Source organism: Callithrix jacchus, chromosome 9 (assembly GCF_049354715.1).
Source record: "Callithrix jacchus isolate 240 chromosome 9, calJac240_pri, whole genome shotgun sequence".
Lineage (NCBI taxonomy): Eukaryota > Metazoa > Chordata > Mammalia > Primates > Cebidae > Callithrix > Callithrix jacchus.
Genome location: NC_133510.1, coordinates 30,556,231 through 30,580,975, shown reverse-complemented (window position 1 = coordinate 30,580,975; position 24,745 = coordinate 30,556,231).

The following is a 24,745-nucleotide window of genomic DNA, read 5'->3' as shown; positions in this document are numbered from 1 at the left end:
GTGTTTGGGGTCAATATGTATTTTTTATTAACTTTACCCAGTATGATAAAAGAGAATCTCAAAAATAATTCACTGCCAAAATATTTTAAATACAAGTCTTCCAAACTTCTTTCAAGCAATGTTTGCTTTTTGAAAGGAATAATAAAATTTCGTTTTTCTAGCAGATCCAATTAAAACTGTCCTTTGCACATAAAAGGGCTAAAAGTCATTACTATAAACTGATTCAAATGCAAATTTATCTGGAAACTTTAAGAAGTCTTAACCTCAAAATGATACAATTAAAAAAATATTTAGAACAAAACTGAGGATGCAAATTAAACACTAAAATGCATAGTAAAAAAAAATCAGTCCCGGAGGGGACTCAAGATGCCGTGGTGAGAACAACCCAGGATTAAAGCTCTCAGTGAATGTGCGGAGAGGGTGAGTCAGGGCCACATTTGCAGAGGGATCTTTGTTGCCCACAGAATGGGGAAATTCCCATGTATAAAAGATATGCGGGATGCCAGGCAGAGGTTTTGGGTGGTGCAGCCGGCAGCCGGTGCAGCCGGTGGCCGGTGCAACCGGCGGCCAGTGCTGTAGCGCAGCGGCGCTACACAGCAGTCCACAGAAAGCGCACTGCTCCAGGTGCCCTGTTGAACTGGCAATCTGAGACTTGAGAGGGCTGAACTTGAGACTGAAAGGGACTTGGACAGTGAGCCAGGCCAGGAGATTCCAGGGGAACAGCGTTTGAGGTAGCACAGTGGGACAAACAAAATGGCAATTCCAAACGCTCCGGGTGGAGAGGTTCCCTGCAGGCACAGCTGAACCCAGGACAGTGCAGCTCCATGGGGGAAGGGTTTCCACCATTACCAAGGCAATCCGCCCCTACTGAGGAAGACGCCCATTGCTGACGCAGCCTGCCGTTGCCAAGGTAACCCGCTACAACAGAGAGACTCCGCAGCAGGGTGTACCCCATGGAAACAGGGCGGAGACCGCAGCAGCAGGGCAGACCCTGCACCAACAGGGCAAACCTCACACCAGCAGGGTGGAGCCTCGGCAGGCAAATAGTGACTAGACTGTCTTCTAGCTGGGCAGGACAGCACAATGGACACTCACAAAGAAAGCCCCAACCCCCCGGAGACAGAGCATCTGAGAAAAAAAGGGTTTTTTTAATGAGTTCTGCTGCAGCAGAATTAAACGTAGAAGCCTAACAGCCCTGAATGAACAACAGAGCTCACAGCTCAGCACTTGAGCTCCTATAAAGTACAGACTGTCTCCTCAAGTGGCTCCCTGACCCCTCTATATCCAAAAGACTGACATTTGCAGGCATCATTCTGGGACAATGATAGCAGAAAAAGAAACTGGTAGCATCCCTCACTGTTCCACAGCTGCTATAGGTGCACCCCAGACAAGCAGGGCCTGGAGTGGACCTCAGCAGTCGTGCACTGGAGGGGCTAGACTGGTAGAAGGAAAACAAAGTAACAGAAATACTTCATCATCAACAATCTGGGCGTCCACTCAGAGACCCAATCGAAAAGTCAGCAACTACACAGACGACAGGTGGATAAATCCACAAAGATGGGAAGAAACCAGCACAAAAAAGAGGAAAACAACCAAAACCAGAACACCTCGCCTCCTACAAAGGACCAAAACTCCTCACCAGCAAGAGAACAAAGCTGGACGGAGAATGACTGTGACGAAATGATGGAATTAGACTTCAGAAGGTGGATAATGAGAAACTTTCGTGAGCTAAAAGAACATGTTTTAAATCAATGCAAAGAAACTAAGAACCTTGAAAAAAGATTCGAGGAAATGATAAGAATGGATAAGTTGGAGAGGAATATGAATGAATTAAAGAGGCTGAAAAACACAACACGAGAACTTCGCAAAGCATGCACAAGTTTCAACACCTGAATTGACCAAGCAGAAGAAAGAATATCAGAAGTTGAAGATCAACTCAATGAAATAAAACAAGAAACCAAGATCAGAGAAAAAAGCGCAAAAAGGAATGAACAAAGTCTCCAAAAAATGTGGGACTAAGTGAAGAGACCTAACCTACGTTTGATAGGTGTACCAGAAGGGGACGAAGAGAATGAATCCAAGCTGGAAAATACTCTTCAGGACATTATCCAGGAAAATTTCACCCACCTAGCAAGACAGGCCAACACTCAAATGCAGGAAACACAGAGAACACCACAAAGATATTCCGCAAGAAGAGCAACCCCAAGGCACATAATCGTCAGATTCAACAAGGTTGAAATAAAGGAGAAAATACTAAGGGCAGCCAGAGAGAAAGGTCGGGTCACCCACAAACGGAAGCCCATCAGACTCACAGCAGATCTCTCGGCAGAAACACTACAAGCCAGAAGAGAGTGGGGGCCAATATTCAACAACCTTAAAGAAAAGAACTTTCAACCCAGAATTTCATATCCAGCCAAACGGAGCTCCATAAGTGAAGGAAAAATAAAATCCTTTGCGAACAAGCAAGTACTCAGAGATTTTGTCACCACCAGGCCTGCTTTACAAGAGCTCCTGAAAGAGGCACTACACATAGAAAGGAACAACCAGTACCAGCCATTCCAAAATCACACTAAATGCTAAAGAGCATCAACATAATGAAGAATCTACAACAACTAACGGGCAAAACAGCCAGCTAGCAACAAAATGGCAGTATCAAATTCACACATAACAATATTAACCCTAAATGTAAATGGACTAAATGCACCAATCAAAAGACACAGACTGGCAAATTGGATAAAAATCCAAAACCCATCAGTGTGCTGTATCCAGGAAACCCATCTCACATGCAAGGATACACAAAGGCTCAAAATAAAGGGATGGAGGAAGATTTACCAAGCAAATGGAGAGCAAAAAAAAACAGGAGTTGCAATTCTCATGTCTGATAAAATAGACTTTAAAGCAACAAAGATCAAAAGAGACAAAGAAGGCCATTACATAATGGTAAAAGGATCGATACAACAAGAAGAGCTAACGATCCTAAACATATATGGACCCAATGCAGGAGCACCCAGATACATAAGGCAAGTTCTTAATGACTTACAAAGAGACTTAGACTCCCACACAATAATAGTGGGAGACTTTAACACTCCACTGTCAATATTAGACAGATCAACCAGACAGAAAATCAACAAGGATATCCAGGGCTTGAACTCAGACCTGGAGCAAGCAAACCTGATAGACATTTACAGAACTCTCCACCCCAAATCCACAGAATATACATTCTTCTCAGCACCACATCACACCTACTCAAAAATTGACCACATACTTGGAAGTAAAACACTGCTCAGCAAATGCAAAACAACTGAAACCATAACAAACAGCCTCTCAGACCATAGTGCAATCAAGTTAGAACTCAGAATTCAGAAACCAACCTGGAACCACACAGCTTCATGGAAACTGAACAACTGGCTCTTGAATGTTGACTGGATAAACAATGAAATGAAGGCAGAAATAAAGAAGTTCTTCAAAACCAATGAGAACGAAGACACAACGTGCCAGAACCTCTGGGACACATTTAAAGCAGTCTCTAGAGGAAAATATATAGCAATAAGTGCGCATATGAGGAGAATGGAGAGATCCAAAATTGACACCCTATCGTCAAAATTGAAAGAGCTAGAGGAGCAAGATCAAAAAAACTGAAAACCCAGCAGAAGACAAGAAATAACTAAGATCAGAGCTGAACTGAAGGAGATTGAGACACGAAACACCCTCCAAAAAATCAATAAATCCAAGAGCTGGTTTTTTGAAAAGATCAACAAAATAGACAGACCACTAGCCAGATTGATTAAAAATAAAAGAGAGAACAACCCAATAGATGCAATAAAAAAAGATAAAGGGGAAATCACCACAGATTCCACAGAAATTCAAACCATCATCAGAGAATATTACAAACAACTGTATGCACATAAACTAGTAAACCTGGAAGGAATGGATAAATTCCTGGACTCCTGTGTCCTCCCAAGCCTAAACCAGGAGGAAGCTGAAACTATGAATAGACCAATAACAAGGGCAGAAGTCGAGGCAGCAATTAAGAGCCTACCATACAAAAGAAAGCCCAGGTCCAAATGAGTTCACAGCTGAATTCTACCAGACACACACAGAGGAACTGGTACCATTCCTTCTGAAACTATTCCAAATAATCCAAAAAGAGGAAATTCTTCCCAAATCATTTTATGAGACCAACATCATCCTGATACCAAAACCCGGCAGAGACCCAACAAGAAAAGAAAACTTCAGGCCAATATCCATGATGAACATAGATACAAAAATCTTCAATAAAATATTGGCAAGCCGATTGCAACAGCAAATCAAAAAACGTATCCATCATGATCAAGTAGGATTTATCCCGGGGATGCAAGGCTGGTTCAACATACACAAGTCTATAAATGTAATTCACCACATAAACAGAACCAAAAACAAAAACCACATGATTATCTCAATTGACGCAGAGAAGGCATTTGACAAAATTCAACAGCACTTTATGTTAAAAACCCTCAATAAACTCAGTATCGATGGAACGTATCTCAAAGTAATAAAAGCTATTTATGACAAACCAACAGCCAATATCATACTGAATGGGCAAAAACTGGAAGCATTCCCTTTGAAATCCGGCACTGGACAAGGATGCCCTCTCACCACTCCTATTCAAAATAGTAACTGGAAGTTCTAGCCAGAGCAATCAGGCAAGAAAAAGAAATAAAGGGTATTCAGATGGGAAAGGTGGAAGCCAAATTGTCTCTATTTGCAGACAACATGATAGTATACCTAGAAGACCTCATCGCTTCAGCCCAAAAACTCCTGAAACTGATAAGCAACTTCAGCAAAGTCTCAGGATATAAAATCAATGTGCAAAAATCACAAGCATTCGTCTACACCAATAACAGACTTAAAGAAAGCCAAATCAAGAACAAACTTTTATTCACAATTGCTACAAGAAGAATAAAATACCTAGGAATACAACTCACAAGGAACATAAGGGACCTCTTCAAGGAAAACCACAAACCACTGCTCAACGAAATCAGAGAGGACACAAACAGATGGAGAAACATTCCATGTTCATAGTTAGGAAGAATTAATATCGTGAAAATGGCTATACTGCCCAAAGTAATTTACAGAATCAACGCTATCCCCATCAAGCTACCACTGGCTTTCTTCACAGAACTGGAAAAAAACACCTTAAACTTCATATGGAACCAAAGAGAGCCCGCATAGCCAAGTCAATTCTAAGCAAAAAGAACACAGCAGGGGCATCACACTACCGGATTTCAAACTATACTACAAGGCTACAGTAATCAAAACAGCATGGTACTGGTACCAAAACGGACATATAGACCAATGGAACAAAACAGAGGCATTGGAGTCAACACAACATATCTACAACCATACAATCTTTGATAAACCTGACAAAAACAAGCAATGGGGAAAGGATTCCCTGTTTAATAAATGGTGTTGGGAAAACTGGCTAGCCATGTGCAGAAAGCAGAAACTGGACCCCTTCCTGACACCTTACACTAAAATTAACTCCAGATGGATTAAAGACTTAAACATAAGACCCAACACCATAAAAACCCTAGAAGAAAATCTAGGCAAAACCATCCAGGACATAGGAGTAGGCAAGAACTTTATGAACAAAACACCAAAAGCATTGGCAACAAAAGCCAAAATAGACAAATGGGACCTAATCAAACTCCATAGCTTCTGCACGGCAAAAGAAACAGTCACTAGAGTGAATCGGCAACCAACAGAATGGGAAAAAATATTTGCAGTTTACCCATCTGACAAAGGGCTGATATCCAGAATTTACAAAGAACTCAAACAGATTTACAGGAAAAAAACAAACAAGCCCATTCAAAATTGGGCAAAGGATATGAACAGACACTTTACAAAAGAAGACATATATGAGGCCAACAATCATATGAAAAAATGCTCATCATTACTGGTCATCAGAGAGATGCAAATCAAAACCACATTGAGATACCATCTCACGCCAGTTAGAATGGCGATCATTAAAAAATCTGGAGACAACAGATGCTGGAGAGGATGTGGAGAAAAGGAACACTTTTACACTGTTGGTGGGAGTGTAAATTAGTTCAACCACTGTGGAAGACAGTGTGGCGATTCCTCAAGGCCTTAGAAATAGAAATTCCATTTGACCCAGCAATCCCATTACTGGGTATATATCCAAAGGACTATAAGTCGTTCTACTATAAGGACACATGCACACGAATGTTCATTGCAGCACTGTTTACAATAGCAAAGACCTGGAATCAACCCAAATGCCCATTGATGATAGACTGGATTGGGAAAATGTGGCACATATACACCATGGAATATTATGCAGCAATCACAAATGATGAGTTTGTGCCATTTGTAGGGACATGGATGAATCTGGAGAACATCATTCTCAGCAAACTGACACAAGAACAGAAAATGAAATACCACATATTCTCACTCATAGGTGGGTGATGAAAAATGAGAGCACATGGACACAGGGAGGGGAGTACTAAACACTGGGGTCTTTTGGGGGGAAAAGGGGAGGGCCAGTGTTGGGGGGAGCTGGGGAGGGATAGCCTGGGGAGAAATGCCAAATGTGGGTGAAGGGGAGAAAGGAAGCAAAACACACTGCCATGTGTGTACCAATGCAACTCTCTTGCATGTTCTGCACATGTACCCCAAAACCTAAAATGCAATAAAAAATTTTTTTAAAAAGTCAGTCCCATATCTAATGTTTTTCTATATAAGACTAAACAAATTGAATTTTTTAAAACAGAATTTAGCAGAAGACCCTCCTGTCAGATCAGACAGACACAGGTAATGCTGGTATTGCTGAGCTATCATAAAGAAATGGACTGAGCCCTATGCAAGAGCTTTAAAAATTATTACAAAAGACATAGAAATATCCAGTGAATTAAGCAGCTCACTAATTCTGAACACCCAAACTACAAGTAGTATTAAAAAAATAAAAATTATATCCATAAGCTTCAAAAATAATTTCTAATTCATACTATATAAATATAGGGTAGACTATGTTTTTTTATAAAAAATTGCACAAAAATCCTGTATCTCATTTCTGGTTATAATTTGTTGTATATTAATTCCTGTTATTGACTATTCTACGGCTATTACCACGGATTTCTCTAAAATATGTAGTAAATCAGGCCTATTATGAAGTGATGGCCTTACATTCTTTCTTACATGTCACTTTTATACGTAAAGAAAGACAAGGGGGAGGATAACTTTAAAAATAAAATCCTGAGCTGCTAGAGTCCAAATAATTGGAAGAACTACATCGCCATCTTGTGGAATACAGTAACTAATTCGTGAAATGCTTTGATTCTGTTAGAAAAAAATTTGAAATTTTTGGCCATCAACTCCAGTTTCTTTTAATGATCTATTATTTTAAAACGTTTCAGTCTGAAACATCTGTCAAAGAGCAAAAACCGCTATTATGCTAGAACACTAACATACATAATGCAGAAACCAGGTGATTATGGCCAACTATGTCACAGATAAAGAAAAATAAAAGGTTAATATTATATGTTGCCCTGGAACCAAAAAAAGAATCTGGAATTTTTCACTTTTTATTCTTTTTTAAAAATTGACAGGCAATAAGAAAACCCTTAACATGGCTGAGGTGCAGATTCTGAGTATTACAGAAGCATATCTTTTAATATTCATAACCTGAAAGAAGGAAGTAAATCAAGGAGGTTTGAGAGGAAATAAGATTGGGAAGTTGGAATTAGAATAGCACATTTTTGTTTCCTTCTTAGTTCAATTCACAAAATTTATTGAGAGGCTACAATGTGCCAAGCACTTGTTAGGCCCTAGGAGTACAAAAATGAATATATGTAGTCCCTTCCTTAAGACACATAGAAACTAGTAAAGTATACACATTGTTTCAAGGCAGAGGAAATGCACAAAAAGGCCATGGGGGCCTGATACAGTTTGGATATTTGTCCTCTCCAAACTTCACGTTAAAATTTGATCCCAGTGTTGAAGGTGGGGCCTATTGGGAGATGTTTGGATCATGGGGGCAGATCCCTCAAAAATAGATTAATGTCCTCCCTCCAGAATGAGTGAATTCTTACTCTGCTATGTTCCTGAAAGAGCTTTTTGTTTAAAAGAGCCTGGCACCACCTCCACCCCTTGCTTTCTCTCTCACCATGTGACCTCTGCACACATGGGCTCCCCTTTATTTTTCACCATGAATGGAAGCATCCTAAGGCCCTCGACAGATGCCCAGTCTTGAATAAGTTATCACAGTAGTGAGCTAAATAAACCTTTTCTTCTTTATAAATTATTCAACTTCATGTATTACTTTATAGCAACACAAAATGGATGAAAATAAGGTACCTACATCAGTCTGGGAATTAATGGCGGAACGCTGAACAAAATCTTGACAGGTAAGGGAAAGGGGAGAATTTTTTCACTCATTTTCACAAATCATTGAGTCCAAACCAAATGGTGAAACCCTGGTTTCTTTCTTTCTCCTTCCTTCCTTCCTTCCTCTTCCTTCCTTCCTTCCTCTTCCTTTCTTTCTTTCTTTCTTTCTTCTTTTTCTTTCTTTCTTTCTTTCTATTTTCTCCTTTTTTATTTTAGGTCAGGATTTCATGAGCAGCTTTGTTATATAGGTAAATTGCCTGTCACAGGGGTTTGGTGTATGAGTTATTTCATAACCCAGGTAATAAGCATAGTACATGATATTTCACTCCTCTCTCTCCTCCCACTCTCCACCCTCAAGTCCCCATTGTCTATTGTTCCCTTCTTTGTTTCCATGTGTATTCAATGTTTAGTCCCTGCTTATCAGTGAGAACATATGATATTTAATTTTCTGCTCCTACATTAGTTGACTTAGGATTATGGCCTCTAGCTGCATCCATGTTGCCGCAAAGGACATTATCTCATTATTTTTTATGGCTGCATAGTATTCCATAGTGTATGTGTACCACATTTTCTTTATCCAGTCTGCCACTGATGGGCATTTAGGTTGATTCCATGACTTTGCTATTGTAAAGAGTAGCAAATATTTTTCAAAGTACTCTCCAGACAACTATGCATCCATACAAACTAAAAAATGCACAGAGTACAGAATGACCCTTTGGTAAAATTAAACATCCTCTTCTTCTGTGCTCCTATGTTTTGTTCATAACCTACTATAAAACTCCTTATGAATAAACATTAATAATTATTTACCTGTTTGCTTCTCCTAAAAGATCAAGAGCTCTTTAAAAATCAAAACTATCTTAGTCATCTTTCTATACTTAACTGCAACCATGTGCAAATTCATTCAACATTTGTTGAACTGAATCAATTATATTTTACAGTAGTGTTTAGCCAAAATAATAAGTTCATTAATAAAAATCATAGAAGTATCAGACCAGCACTAAACAACAGTGTCACTGATTCATTTCTAAGGCTGTCATTTACCAAGCTCTTGTTTTGGGGTTTTTCAGTCCTGGATCTATTTTTATAGCATCTGATCAAACAAGGACAACAGATAAAAGAAAAATTATCTCTATCCTATCTATGTTTTTATTTGTGGGTGAGAACTTGGTGTGATTTTTTTCCCTAAAACAATTATCTTTCTTTAAATAAAAATCTAAAGAGGCAACTTGCTAACATGGTAGAGAACAAAAAAGAATAAAGGGAGAAAATGTAAATTTTCCCACAAAGATGACTTAAATCCCAGGGTAGTGCATTTGCTCTCAATTCCCTCCTTTTTGCTTCTGACCTCTCTCAACTATTTTGTTTTCGTTTGTTTGTTTGTTTGTTCATTTGTTTGTTTGTTGAGACAGGGCCTCACTCTGTTAACCAGGCTGGAGTGCAGCAGCCAGATCTCAGCTCGCTGCAACCTCCGCCTCCTGGGTTCAAGTGATTCTCCTGCCTCGGCCTCTCAAGTAGCTAGGATTACAGCCAGGCACCACCACACCTGGCTAAGTTTTGTATTTTTACTAGAGATGGAATTTCACCATGTTGGCCAGGCTGTTCTCGAACTCCTGACTTCAAGTGAGCCACCAGCCTTGACCTTGTTGGAATTACAGACATGAGCCATGGTGCTCGGCCCTCTCTCAACTGTTAGCTCCCACTCACATCCCTCTCTTGACTTTATTTTTTACCTAAAACATTAACGCCTGATTGTGGAAGAGTTAGTAGCAGACACAGATGGAGAATTTGTTATGAATAATTAACAAAGAACCATATGAAATTCAACTTCTGTTATGACTTTTACTTTTTTTGAACATCTTTAGGCACTTACCTCAAAATATTATCAAAGCATTTGTCATCAAAAAGAAACAAAACCACTTACCAACTTTTAAACAAAAAATGGTTGTAAAGCTCTCTAAGGAAACCACTGCTAAATAAAAAGTTCAAAATGTCCTATATTTGCTGTGTGCTTAAATGCTGAAAAAGGAAATGTATGCCAGGAAAAAACTATTTCATATGATTGTGCCATATGTATACAGATCGAGAATCTAATTCACAGCAACTCTATTTTTAGGTGAGGACCAACAGTTTTATAAACCAGTTTAGAAAGAAGAAATGCTTCAGCAGTCACTAGATAAGAGGAAAAAGCTTGATGTGAAATGATTCTTTTAATTCTCTATAGGGTTGTGATTGAAGTATCACATACAAAATGCAATGCTAAAATGGGAAAAGTCATTATAACATACTGCAAATCTCTCTAATTTAAGATGCCATTCAGACTTGCAGTCATGGAATACTAAGTACTTTTTATAAAGCTCGTATTGCAATCTATTTCTTAGCTCCTACTTTTGATTAAAGAAGATAGTTACACAAAAGGTCCAGGAGTAGTAGCTGACATTGGTTTCCTTTTCCTTTTTCTTTGGAGGTAAAAGAACTGTGAGCATGTTTCTAATTTCCACGGAAGAATTATTAAACATCTCTGAATCTCAGTTTCTTCCTGTGAAGGATGATAACACCATTTCATCAAGTCATTGTAAGGGATAAAAATTATAGCTGATATAAATAGTTAATTGTAAGCAGTTGCTCAAAATAAAGTAACTATCATTACTCGCAATATATATTATATATATTTTAGACTGGTTTGGTATAAACTGCACATCCAAACTTCTAACCTCTACAATATCCACCAAAGCTCAGATCTAAATAGAAAAAGTATGCTCAAATCTTGATGTTATATAGAAAAACTTCTAAGGTAGGTAAGCAACTTTATTATGATATTTTTAAATCATGAGTTTTCTCAAAGTGTAAGCTCTGAAATTTTAATAATAAAACAAAATTATCCATCTATATTCTAGTTAGTTCTTCATCAAAAATGGGTTTTGAAGAAGAAAATCTAATTGTACCAATACAAAAATCCTAGTAATGACTGGCTGAAAAATCTGAAATCTTATTGAAAAAGACAAAAATAAGTTCTTTAGCAGGTCTGAGATAGTTAAGTTGAAAATGCCAAGGAAAATTGTATTTTTGTGGTTGGTATTTAATTTCCCTTTCCAGCAATTTTCCACTTGAATACCTTTTAAATGTGTAATTTAGCCACTTTATTCTTTACCGTGTTTTAATCTGGGAAGGAAATAACTTAATAGAAGACCTGGACCCACCAAGAATTCTGATTCTAGTTCTTACATTGATTTATCTCTTGATTTTTTCATAATTAAATTAGGATAATAACCTGACCAACTTCAGACCCTTGTTGTCCTGACCTCTTCTATTTTTTCTTTGAGTCTCCCCCTTCCTTTTTCACCACTGCTAGTCTCCAAAATCCTATGGAATTGAATTTATCATAAGTAAATTGCTTTCATTAAATGATCTGATATAAAGTAGAATTTGGCATTAAAATGATCATAAATGCTTTCCCCCTTCCCACAAATAATGCTTTTTCGCTTCTTCTCAACAGTTCTAATTGACTCTTATGAAACCTATGAAATTAATTTCTCCTGATTTTAGTAATTCCAATCATTTCAGCAAACCCAAGAGAGCCAAGGACTGAATTCTGGAACATTATATTATTTAAAAGTCAATATTTAAAGATTCAAAGGTGAATCCAATCAAAATGGAAGCCTGATTAGATTTGTCATGAGGATATGACCAATTTGTCATGAGGATATGAGACCATGGAGACATTAAGGTTGGCTGTAAAGGGTGGTCAATAAATTGGTAGCTATAGGGGATATAAAAGCAAGGGAGGGTTCTGTTCTCCCTTGATTAATATTGCAGTACATTACAGCAAAGAGAAGAGATAGATAATGATTATTTAAGACAGAACAGAGATAAGTATGTCAGCAAATTCTTGAGAAGGTGAAGAGAGATGGAATCTACTGCACAAGTAAAGGGATTGTTTTAAAATGGGACAGACACTTCTACTGTAATATATTCAGATGTGAGAGGCTAGACAGTGGGAAAAAAACATTATCTTCTGATTGCTTCTGTTTGCTCAGCAAGATAGTGAAGAATAGAGAGTGAAGAACAAGGAACACCAGTTGGAAATTTGAGAAGAAAAAGGTGTGACATAGTACCTCAGAGAGGGAAACACAATTCAATGAGAAAATGTTAACTGAGGTTGACAATTGCAGAGAGGCACTAAAGGCCCTCTTGGGACACAGTCATGAAGATTAAGAGAGATCAATCAGCTAAGTTAGATGTTTCTCTCCAACCATGAACTGTAAGCTTGGAAAACATTTATTAAGTGTTTATTATGTGCCAAGCACTACTTTAAACAATTTACTTTTATATCACTTTATATTAGTAAATTTGAGCCCACAACAACTCTGTCAGATGGGTATACATAAGGAAACTGAGGCACAGAGCTGTTATGAAACTTACTCAAGACACATGGCTAGTAAATGTTGAACTCAGGATTCAAGAAGCATGAGTCCAGAGCCCACATCCTTAATCACTAAACTATGTGACATTTCTGCAAGTGATTGGGATTGACCAGTATTGATGTTCTGCCATTTGAGTAAGGCAAAAAAGCTGAGGGCATTTACAAGTAATTAAACAATGGAATCTAAGCTAGAAAAGGAGGAAGCGAGGATAAAAGAGGGTAGTGGACACTAAAAATTGTAATAGTCGATGCATTAAAAGCCCCAGAGTGGTCCAAAATTGTCATAGAGGCAAAGCTGAAAACAGAAGAAAGGGTATTTGTGACTGGATGTTAGAAGATGAGATTTTGAGTATGGTACAGTTATTCACAACAACATAGTATAAGGTTTTACCATGATGATTGGCAGCTATGGTCAGGAAGTGAAATGAGGCATGAAAAGATTGTAATGGAAAAGGTCATGGGACCAGGCGCAGTGGCTCACACCTGTAATCTCAAAGCTTTGGGAGGCCGAGGCAGACAGATCACCAGAGGTCAGGAGTTTGAGACCAGCCTGGCCAAATGATGAAACCCCGTCTCTACTAAAAATACAAAAAGTTACAGGTGGCCTGCACCTGTAATCCCAGCTACTTGGGAGGCTGAGGCAGGAGAAGCACATGAACCCAGGAAACAGAGGTTGCAGCAAGCCGAGATCTCATCACTACACTCCAGCCTGGGCAACAGAGTGAGACTCCTTCTCGAAAAATAAAAAAGAAAAGGTCAAGAGACTTTTTTTTTAATCTGAGGTTGAATGCATTGTATACATAAATCAAAGGTAGTCATAGAAAGAAAGAAATAAGTCAGGTTTTGATATCCTCACCAAATGAGGAAGACTGACCAGGAGGTTTGTAGATTACTACGGGATGGAAGAATAAACATAGTCCAGTGGCTTTGCTCCAAATAGATATTCCAACTCTTTCCAATTTGCCTAGAACTTTCTTGGTTTTAACACTGAAAGTCCCACATTCTGGGCCTTCATCAGCTGGGAATTTTGAGAGAGAAAGATGAGACATTTCTGGATATGGCAATGAAAAGACTATCTCCAGGCCTTGTGAGATATGGATGCTATGAATTTTAACTTGAAAAAACTGTCATGCGGTAGGTACTATAACTGTATTTGTAATTTCAGAATAGAATGCTTTGTTAACATTGGCTGATTGGTTTGAAGTAAATATTTCTAAAGCATTTTCCTCATATTCCATGCTACCTTGATTCCTAAAGAGTAATGATTGTATTTCTTGTCTCACTAAACTTAATATGCTCTAAAAGCTATAGCTAATTGTTTTTTAACAGTAAGTACTGTAAATATTTGAATGCACCCAGTGGGAAAAAGATCACTCAGGTAAGAAAGGCATATCTCACAAAAAAAGTGTTGGCACTCAGGAAAGGCATGTTAACTGCAGTATCAGCCTATATTGAGAAATACTCTGCCACAGAAGGGTCCACATCTTCCATTCCACTAATTCAAAGACTTCTGGGCCTAGAGTATGGAGGGAAAATCACAGTATTTCATAGGCAGTAGTAACCTTACAGATACTCTAGAAGTTATTAAGGAGTTATGGAAACCATCTCATTAGATTTAAACCCTTGCAGAAACTCTTCACTCAGATTATGCATTAAAAGTCGTTTCTGTGTATTTCTAGATTCACATGGCAGCAAATGCTGTATGACATTTTTCCATTTCTTAAGCTGGACATTTACAAAATGTGCGACATATTAAGTGATTTCAAAATCAAATGTGCAAAGAAAAAGGCTAAGAAAACACACAAAAGATTCACTAAAAATAATCTGAAAGGTACAATGAGATCATCAGGCTGGATTAAGCCATCTTCCAGGTCTTTCCTGCCTTGTAACCACACCCTTCTCTCTGCATGTCCTTATCGCTAAACTTCTCAAAAGCAAAGTCTGTGTCCTTTTTTTAACTCCAAATCACATCTTGGCTTGAACCTGACTTCAGCGTACACTCTCTTAGGAAGTTACCAAATGAATACTTGCATAGTCATTTATGAGAAAATCCCAATTTCCTATACTTTTATTATTTTCACCATATTCAGAATGAACTATGTAACTAAATATGAGTGATTTTTACACAAGTAGTCTCACACAAGTTTGTAATCCAGAAAAAAATATTTAATAAGCCACATATCCTAAGTTCAGGTTTAAACACCCAGCTCTCTAAACTCAGTTTCCATCCCTCCTTGAAATTTCAGCAACATTTCAAACCATTTGCTGTCTCTTCTCCCTGAAATTATCTAACTCCTGCCCATTTTTAAATAATCTCTCTTCTCTTATTCTCCTGCTATGTTCTTTTCTTTTCTACCTCCAAAATTAGTTCATTATTTTTCATATAATTCTTGAACTTTTAGCAACACAATGAGACCTCTCTTTTTAATATACTCTTGCCCTAAATATTCTTCCTGAATGTTCTTTCTTTGGTTGCTTAGTGGCTTCTTTTCTTCCTCCAGGCTCCAAAAGCCAGTAATCCCCAAGAACCTACACTTGCACTTTCTCTCCCTTTTTTCTACAAGGCTGATCTTTATTAGCCAAGTGTCTATTCTCATGATGTCAAGGGCCATTCCTAAACAGAATGTACCCCCAAATCTAACATTTTGATAATTCTTTCCTGCAGCTCCTAGCCATAGCCAAACATCTCCACCTGGGTGCCTTACAGCCACCTCACACTCCAACGAAAATCACAATCATCTTCCTAACCAAAACCAGTTATTCTGATTTCTCCAATTCTGGCTAAAGAAGCCACCAATCTCATGGTTACCCAAACTTAAAATCTCTGTTTTTAAGCCCCTCTAGTCAGTTGAAATGGTTAACTTTTTCTATCTCCACCCGAGGTCTAACAATCATCGCCTCTTCTTCATATGTACAATTATAATATAATGGCTTCTGAATTGCCTCTCTGCTCTGGTTTTTCCACCATCCAATCTGTCTAAAATATTACTGCCAAATAAATATTCTAAAACCCAGTGTTATGTCATTTCTTATTCAGTAACCTTTAGCAGCCTCCTACCATATAGCAAACTAAAGTCAAACTACCTAACCTGGCAACCAAGCCCCTCTAAGCTGCTTGTATCTCTCTGATGACACTTATCTTACAATAGAGTCAAACCTCTTAGATTCTAAAATCAGAAATGAGAAAATCGTAAATAATCAAACTTACCCTGGAAAAGTCCTTCGACCGGCACTCCCCTGGAGACCGTGAGTTGGTTCAGCACAGCCAGTCTTTTCTCCAGCATTGGAACAGATTCCTGTGCCTTTGGTTGAGCACCAGATGAAGTAGTTGGCTTGCTTTTAGGGTACATTTTGTATGAAAAATGCATACATGTGTATCTTTAAAAACTAGAATCACACTCAGCTCAGTGATACACTTGCACTTCAGAGGCCCCAGAACAGAGACGAACTGAGGAAACTACAGATTCATGTCTCCATTGTCATGCTAACTCCAGGCAATCATTAAAAGGAATGAGGGGCAGTATTGTCAACATTATTTAAATTGGTATTTTTCTCTTTTTTATTAGATTGCTACTTTGCTTTTGTTTTGCTCAGATAATGGGATTTCAACTGTTAAGTCTTCTTTAAAAGTTTAAAAACTTGCCTTTGCTCCTCCCCCTGAACTTTGGGGATAGAAATCATGTCATAGTCCTATTTTCATTTTATACAGCACTTCACACTGTACTGAGCTACCCTGTAAGAATTTTCTCAACAAATCAAATTTGCTTTGATTTGTTTGTAATAATTAAGTGGATAATAGGGTGGTTTTCAATAGATTATGTCTAATGAAAGTGTTATTTCCTATTTTATTAAAATCTATATCTTTTTCCATGAAGAAATATTAATAAAGTCTTTTCTATTGAAATTATTTTAAGGCAACAACTATTTTTAAAATATGTTGCTCTATTTTAAATAACAATAAAACAATACCGATAAACTCCAGTAAAGGCTATGAAATAGATATATTCTTGGTATCTATATTTAATAACCAAAATATACATGTTAAAATATTTCTATATTTCAATACAGACTCCACATATTTATATTCAAAAATAATTAAAATAATCTACAGTTGTTATTTAAACTAAAAACAAGGGGCCGGGCATCGTGGTTCACTCCTGCAATCCCAGCACTTTGGGAGGCTGCGGTGGGCAGATCAACTGAGGTCAGGAGAACAAGAGCAGCCTGGCCAGCATGGAGAAACCTCATCTCTACTAAAAATACAAAAATTAGCTGGGCATGGTGAAAGGTGCCTATAATCTCAGCTATTCGGGAAGCTGAGGCAGGAGAATCACTTGAATCCTGGAGGCAGAGCCTGCCGTGAACCGAGATAATGCCACTGCACTCCAACCTGGGTGACAGAACGAGATTCCATCTCAAAAAAAATTAACAAAATAAAAAATAAATTAATAACAAGGAAAAAACTGCTGTAATATGTCATAATGATTATATTAAATCACGAATAAAACTGATAGCATTCCTGCATTAGACCGCATAGGTTTTGCCAGTTATTTAAGTATATCTTCTAAATAGAAAAAAAAAAGAGATCCCAGAAAAATTATAAATACAGTATCCAATGCAACCTAAGATTGTTACTAGAGTTATTTAAATATTTACCTTAGGGAAATATATCCAGAGCTGCTTCTGGGAGTTAATTTAAATAAGCCACCCTGTGCATTTGTGGGATGTACAAAAATAAATTTTGGTCTTGCTGCCACATCCTCTAGATACCTGTTTTATATTCTTCCTGAAATTTAGTGACAGAAACTACCCTGTCGTATCCAAGAGTGTACACTTGGCAGGTTTGAGAAGTCATCTTGAATGGGGTTGTGCTAATGTACATTCCCCAGAAGCACCTAAAGGGAAGCTATAAGGGCGCCTCGAGGTGGTGTCACACAGCCTTTCTTCCCTGGGCAACATCCGCCGGGCTTTGAGAATGTTCCTGAGAAGTTTATCCCCGAGGGAAGGTTGAAGCTTCCTAGTGACCACTAGGGGAATCAGGAGCGCCGCTGCAGCAGGCTGCCCTCTGGAGGCCGTAGAAGGAAAGGGTTCCAGTGATGTCCAGAGGTTTACCTGCTGAAGACGGAACAGCAGTGGATGCTGACGCTAAAAGACTATTAATGGGCCAGAAGGGGTGAGTCACGCCTGTAATCCTAGCATTTTGGGAGGGCCGAGGCGGGCGGATCACGTGGTCAAGAGATCGAGCTCATCCTAGCCAACGTGGTGAAAACCCGTCTTTACTAAAAATACAAAAATTAGCTGAGTGTGGTGGTGGGCGCCTGTAGTCCCAGCTACTGAGGAGGCTGAGGCAGGAGAATTCCTTGAGCCCGGGAGGCGGAGGTTGCAGTGAGCCAAAATCTCGCCACTGCACTCCAGCCTGGCAACAGAGCGAGACTCCGAAAGAAAAAAAAGACTATTAACGTAGGGGACAGACCTCAGATATTTGGAGCCAGGTGAAGATGCCTTCTGGGTCACTGATGCCTGGCACACTGATAGAGGAAGACCTTTCTACCTATATCTAGTTTTTCACGCATGTCCAAAGCAATAAGTTTTTCTGAAGAAGGCTTGAAAGCTACATATTAGAATGAGGAAACAAAACATGTACAGGCTTTGGGATCAGACCAACTTGTATCAAATCCAATTTGCCATTTATTAGCATGAGAGGATGATTAAGTCATATATTTAATCCCTATAAGCTTACGTTTCCTCATCTGGAAAATGCAAAGTACTTGGTATCACAAAGTACTTTAAAATTAGAATGGATTCAATAAGAAGTTGTACTTTTTTTTAACCTAATATAATTGGAATCTTTGGAACTTAGTATCATTCATTGCTGTCCCCAGCTACCTTCAATAAAATCTGGCATCTGTCAATAGCTACTCAGACTCCAGATCAATAACAAGCTTATGCAGTGAAACATGAGATGCCCTAGAACATTCTGCTCTCCCCAACCTGCTATATTTTGCATGAGACATAAATTTTTAATTGTTCTCATGAACATCAGCCTATAGCCTCCCTATCTAACCCCAAACCAAGTGTACCCAGTATATCTAAACATAACTTTCACCTACATATCCGGTACCTTTGGTTCCTCAAGATGCTGAGGGCCTCATTGTGAATTACAGTTGCCAGAATCAGCAGAGTGGGGAGCAGATAGAGTTGGAGAGACCAGCCTACCCAACTAAGCCCTGCAGTCCCTTTCCATTGATATTGGTCTCTGCTGGTAGCATTGGTCCTCGGGCTCCATCTGTTAAAAGTCAGATACACACAGCTCCCTGTTTAATTACTCTAATCCCACCTGATGCTGCCCCCAGGCAGTTTCTTCTGTCCTACAGTCATTGCATTACTCCCTTGAACACTGACTTCAGCCTGTATTTAAACTATTACACCTTCCACTTGGGTTTTAAACTTTAGGTCTCATTATCGGAGTCCATTTTCCCCAGGCTACACTCACAAATATTGCACATTAGTCTCAGATTGTTCCTCAAAATCTCTGAAAAGAGCAGATAGTTATGACTGCATCTTTAATCAGAAAATATAAGGGCTAGAGTTATTGTCTGGAAACAACTAGCACTCAGATTCCTAACAGAGGATGTGGCTATAGAAATAGGGTCAATTAATTCCATTAGTTAGTTTCTATTAGTTAACACTGTCATCAAAGACAAAACCCATAAATACTCAGACATGATTATAAAAATGGTGCTTCATCCTCTAATTTAAAAAGTAGGTTTTTTTTTGTTTTTTTTGTTTTCTTTTTAATTTGTTATTGGATTATAGGTTTTGGGGTACATGAGCAGAGCATGCAAGACAGTTGCATAGGTACACACATGGCAGTGTGCTTTGCTTTTCTTCTCCCCTTCACCCACATTTGGCATTTCTCCCCAGGCTATCCCTCCCCACCTCCCCCTCCCACTGGCCCTCCCCTTTCCCCCCCAATAGACCCCACTGTTTAGTACACCCCTTTCTGTGTCCATGTGTTCTCATTTTTCATCACCCACCTATGAGTGAGAATATGCGGTGTTTCATTTTCTGTTCTTGTGTCAGTTTGCTGAGGATGATGTTCTCCAGATTCATCCATGTCCCTACAAACGACACAAACTCATCATTTCTGATTGCTGCATAATATTCCATGGTGTATATGTGCCACATATTTCCAATCCAGTCTATTATCAATGGGCATTTGGGTTGATTCCAGGTCTTTGCTATTGTAAACAGTGCTGCAATGAACATTCGTGTACATGTGTCCTTATAGTAGAACGATTTATAGTCTTTTGGATATATACCCAGTAATGGGATTGCTGGGTCAAATGGAATTTCTATTTCTAAGGCCTTGAGGAATCGCCACACTGTCTTCCACAATGGTTGAACTAATTTACACTCCCACCAACAGTGTAAAAGTGTTCCTTTTTCTCCACATCCTCTCCAGCATCTGTTGTCTCCAGATTTTTTAATGATAGCCATTCTAACTGGCGTGAGATGGTATCTCAATGTGGTTTTGATTTGCATCTCTCTGATGACCAGTGACGATGAGCATTTTTTCATATGATTGTTGGCCTCATATATGTCTTCTTTCGTAAAGTATCTGTTCATATCCTTTGCCCAATTTTGAATGGGCTTGTTTGTTTTTTTCCTGTAAATCTGCTTGAGTTCTTTGTAAATTCTGGATATCAGCCCTTTGTCAGATGGGTAGACTGCGAAAATTTTTTCCCATTCTGTTGGTTGCCGATCCACTCTAGTGACTGTTTCTTTTGCCGTGCAGAAGCTGTGGAGTTTCATTAGGTCCCATTTGTCTATTTTGGCTTTTGTTGCCAATGCTTTTGGTGTTTTGTTCATGAAGTCCTTGCCTACTCCTATGTCCTGGATAGTTTTGCCTAGATTTCCTTCTAGGGTTTTTATGGTGCCAGGTCTTATGTTTAAGTCTTTAATCCATCTGGAGTTAATTTTAGTGTAAGGTGTCAGGAAGGGGTCCAGTTTCTGCTTTCTGCACATGGCTAGCCAGTTTTCCCAACACCATTTGTTAAACATGGAATCCTTTCCCCATTGCTTGTTTTTGTCAGGTTTATCAAAGATTGTATAGTTGTATGTATGTTGTGTTGCCTCCGGTGCCTCTGTTTTGTTCCATTGGTCTATATCTCTGTTTTGGTACCAGTACCATGCTGTTTTGATTACTGTAGCCTTGTAGTATAGTTTGAAATCCGGTAGTGTGATGCCCCCCGCTGTGTTCTTTTTGCTTAGAATTGACTTGGCTATGCGGGCTCTCTTTTGTTTCCATATGAAGGTCGTGGTGGTTTTTTCCAGTTCTGTGAAGAAAGTCAATGGTAGCTTGTTGGGGATAGCGTTGATTCTGTAAATTACTTTGGGCAGTATAGCCATTTTCACGATATTAATTCTTCCTAACCATGAACATGGAATGTTTCTCCATCTGTTTGTGTCCTCTCTAATTTCGTTGAGCAGTGGTTTGTAGTTCTCCTTGAAGAGGTCCCTTACGTTCCTTGTGAGTTGTATTCCAAGGTATTTTATTCTTTTTGTAGCAATTGCGAATGGCAGTTCGCTCTTGATTTGGCTTTCTTTAAGTCTGTTATTGGTGTAGACGAATGCTTGTGATTTTTGCACATTGATTTTATATCCTGAGACTTTGCTGAAGTTGTTTATCAGTTTCAGGAGTTTTTGGGCTGAGGCGATGGGGTCTTCTAGGTATACTATCATGTCCTCTGCAAATAGAGACAATTTGGCTTCCACCTTTCCTATTTGAATACCCTTTATTTCTTTTTCTTGCCTGATTGCTCTGGCTAGAACTTCCAGTACTATATGGAATAGGAGTGGTGAGAGAGGGCATCCTTGTCTAGTACCAGATTTCAAAGGGAATGCTTCCAGTTTTTGCCCATTCAGTATGATATTGGCTGTTGGTTTGTCATAAATAGCTTTTATTACTTTGAGATACGTTCCATCGATACCGAGTTTATTGAGGGTTTTTAGCATAAAGGGCTGTTGAATTTTGTCAAATGCCTTCTCTGCGTCAATTGAGATAATCATGTGGTTTTTGTTTTTGGTTCTGTTTATGTGGTGAATTACGTTGATAGACTTGCGTATGTTGAACCAGCCTTGCATCCCTGGGATGAATCCTACTTGATCATGATGAATAAGTTTTTTGATTTGCTGTTGCAATCGGCTTGCCAATATTTTATTGAAGATTTTTGCATCTATGTTCATCATGGATATTGGCCTGAAGTTTTCTTTTCTCGTTGGGTCTCTGCCGGGTTTTGGTATCAGGATGATGTTGGTCTCATAAAATGATTTGGGAAGGATTCCCTCTTTTTGGATTGTTTGAAATAGTTTTAGAAGGAATGGTACCAGCGCCTCCTTGTGTGTCTGGTAGAATTCGGCTGTGAACCCGTCTGGACCTGGGCTTTTTTTGTGTGGTAGGCTCTTAATTGCTGCCTCGACTTCAGACCTTGTTATTGGTCTATTCATAGTTTCAGCTTCCTCCTGGTTTAGGCTTGGGAGGACACAGGAGTCCAGGAATTTATCCATTTCTTCCAGGTTTACTAGTTTATGTGCATATAGTTGTTTGTAATATTCTCTGATGATGGTTTGAATTTCTGTGGAATCTGTGGTGATTTCCCCTTTATCATTTTTTATTGCATCTATTTGGTTGTTCTCTCTTTTATTTTTAATCAATCTGGCTAGTGGTCTGTCTATTTTGTTGATCTTTTCAAAAAACCAGCTCTTGGATTTATTGATTTTTTTGAAGGGTTTTTCATGTCTCAATCTCCTTCAGCTCAGCTCTGATCTTAGTAATTTCTTGTCTTCTGCTGGGTTTTGAGGTTTTTTGATCTTGCTCCTCTAGCTCTTTCAATTTTGATGATAGGGTGTCAATTTTGGATCTCTCCATTCTCCTCATATGGGCACTTATTGCTATATACTTTCCTCTAGAGACTGCTTTAAATGTGTCCCAGAGGTTCTGGCACGTTGTGTCTTCGTTCTCATTGGTTTCGAAGAACTTCTTTATTTCTGCCTTCATTTCGTTGTTTACCCAGTCAACATTCAAGAGCCAGTTGTTCAGTTTCCATGAAGCTGTGCGGTTCTGGGTCGGTTTCTGAATTCTGAGTTCTAACTTGATTGCACTATGGTCTGAGAGGCTGTTTGTTATGATTTCAGTTGTTTTGCATTTGTTGAGCAGTGCTTTACTTCCAATTATGTGGTCAATTTTAGAGTAGGTGTGATGTGGTGCTGAGAAGAATGTGTATTCTGTGGATTTGGGGTGGAGAGTTCTGTAAATGTCCACCAGGTTTGCTTGCTCCAGGTCTGAGTTCAAGCCCTGGATATCCTTGTTGATTTTCTGTCTGGTTGATCTGTCTAATATTGACAGTGGAGTGTTAAAGTCTCCCACTATTATTGTGTGGGAGTCTAAGTCCTTTTGTAAGTCATTAAGAACTTGCCTTATGTATCTGGGTGCTCCTGTGTTGGGTCCATATATGTTTAGGATCGTTAGCTCTTCTAGTTGTATCGATCCTTTTACCATTATGTAATGGCCTTTTTTGTCTCTTTTGGTCTTTGTTGCTTTAAAGTCTATTTTATCAGAGATGAGAATTGCAACTCCTGCTTTTTTTTGCTTTCCATTAGCTTGGTAAATCTTCCTCCATCCCTTTAATTTGAGCCTTTGTGTATCCTTGCATGTGAGATGGGTTTCCTGGATACAGCACACTGACGGGTTTTGGATTTTTATCCAATTTGCCAGTCTGTGTCTTTTGATTGGTGCATTTAGTCCATTTACATTTAGGGTTAATATTGTTATGTGTGAATTTGATACTGCCATTTTGATGCTAAGTGGCTGTTTTGCCTGTTAATTGTTGTAGATTCTTCATTATGTTGAAGCTCTTTAGCATTCAGTGTGATTTTGGAATGGCTGGTACTGATTGATCCTTTTTATGTGTAGTGCCTCTTTTAGGAGCTCTTGTAAAGCAGGCCTGGTGGTGACAAAATCTCTGAGTACTTGCTTGTTCGCAAAGGATTTTATTCTTTCTTCACTTCTGAAGCTCAGTTTGGCTGGATATGAAATTCTGGGTTGAAAGTTCTTTTCTTTAAGAATGTTGAATATTGGCCCCCACTCTCTTCTGGCTTGTAGTGCTTCTGCCGAGAGATCTGCTGTGAGTCTGATGGGCTTCCCTTTGTGGGTGACCCGACCTTTCTCTCTGGCTGCCCTTCGTATTCTCTCCTTTATTTCAACCCTGTTGAATCTGACGATTATGTGCCTTGGGGTTGCTCTTCTTGCGGAATATCTTTGTGGTGTTCTCTGTATTTCCTGCAATTGAGTGTTGGCTTGTCTTGCTAGGTGGGGGAAATTTTCCTGGATGATGTCCTGAAGAGTATTTTCCAGCTTGGATTCATTCTCTTCGGCCCCTTCTTGTACACCTATCAAACGTAGGTTAGGTCTTTTCACATAGTCCCACATTTCTTGGAGACTTTGTTCATTCCTTTTTGAGCTTTTTTCTCTGATCTTGGTTTCTCGTTTTATTTCATTGAGTTGGTCTTTGACTTCAGATATTCTTTCTTCTGCTTGGTCAATTCGGCTATTGAAACTTGTGTTTGCTTCGCGAAGTTCTCGTATTCTGTTTTTCAGCTCCTTTAATTCATTCATATTCCTCTCTAAGGTATCCATTCTTGTTATCATTTCCTCGAATCTTTTTTCAAATCTTTTTTCAAGGTTCTTAGTTTCTTTGCATTGATTTAATACATGATCTTTTAGCTCACAAAAGTTTCTCATTATCCATCTTCTGAAGTCTAATTCCGTCATTTCGTCACAGTCATTCTCCGTCCAACTTTGCTCCCTTGCTGGTGAGGAGTTTTGGTCCTTTCTAGGAGGCGAGGTGTTCTGGTTTCGGGTGTTTTCCTCCTTTTTGC